Raw genomic sequence first — 1,324 nt, 5'->3', positions numbered from 1 at the left:
TGTGTGTGTGTGTGTGTGTGTGTGTGTGTGTGTGTGTTTATTGAGCACCTGGTGTGATAAATGAGACACAGAGGTAGGGGATCCTTTTCCTCCCATGTGGAGCAGATTGCATGTGTGTCTAGGCTTGCCTGACTTTGACAGCTCCTATAGGATGCATTGGGGTATTGGGGGAGGGGGCAGAAATCCAGTTGTTTGGAAGCATTCAGCACATTGATTAAAGCACTTTAGGTGTTTTACACCAGCAAACAGGTTTGCTTGTTGGCTTTATATCTACTTTATACTGCTGTTTACATCATATGTTCAAAATATAATATAGTTTTAAAGGAAGTTCACCCAAAAATTTAAATTCTGTCATCATTTACTCACCCTCATGTCATTCCAAACCTGTATGACCTTGTTTTTTTTTGGTGGAACATAGCAGATGATATTTCACAGAATGTCCAGGGTGCTCTTCTTGATGATGGTGACTGGAGCTGTAGAGATGCAAAAATAATGCATCATATAACCCTATTGTATTATACTGATTGTGCATTTTCATTGTTTTCCTAAGCCACACTTTTATTTTCTTATTTTTATGTATTTTTTAACTTTATTTATTTATTTATCTATCTATTGTATTAAGTTGATAATGTCTTTTGTTTTGCTTTTTCTTCTTTGAAGTATTGTCCTAAAACTCATACATTTTTTAATAAAACAATGTAAAAAGTAAAAGTAGTCCATACAACTTCTGCACTATATTGCAAACATTCTGAAGCCATACAATGCTAATCCATATTTAATACAAATTGATGTCAATGATAATACACTCAAGAACCACTGACATTTGACCTCAGACCTGGCATATTTTTTTCTGTCTTCTGGACATTTTTAGATTTTGCCAGCCCTAGTCTTCATTACACTATCAAAAGTTTGTAATCGGGAAGATGCACAAATGTTTTCATCATTGATCATAATCAGAAATGTTTTTTGAGCATCAAATCAGCATATTACAATGATTTCTGAGGGATCATGTGACACTGAAGACTGGGGTAATGATGCTGAAAATTCAACTTTGCCATTTTATATTATAATAATCTTTCACAATATTACTGTTTTTGGTGTATGTCTGAAAAAGTAAATGCATCTAACTCAAATCTGTATATGCAAGTTTCGTTAAAACAAATTCTGTCATTTGATATGCTAAACAGCACGGAAAGCCATCATTTGGTTCTGCTGTAGAAATTGTACTGTATATTAGCACTTAATTGCCGTGTTTATTACACAGCACTCAAGATGTTAGTCAACTGAATCTTTCATTTACTGCTGGAATTGAAAGTCAGCGTCA

Source organism: Sinocyclocheilus grahami, unplaced genomic scaffold, assembly GCF_001515645.1.
Source record: "Sinocyclocheilus grahami isolate Dianchi unplaced genomic scaffold, SAMN03320097.WGS_v1.1 scaffold7894.1, whole genome shotgun sequence".
NCBI classification, from domain to species: Eukaryota; Metazoa; Chordata; class Actinopteri; order Cypriniformes; family Cyprinidae; genus Sinocyclocheilus; species Sinocyclocheilus grahami.
This window is presented reverse-complemented; position numbering follows the sequence as displayed.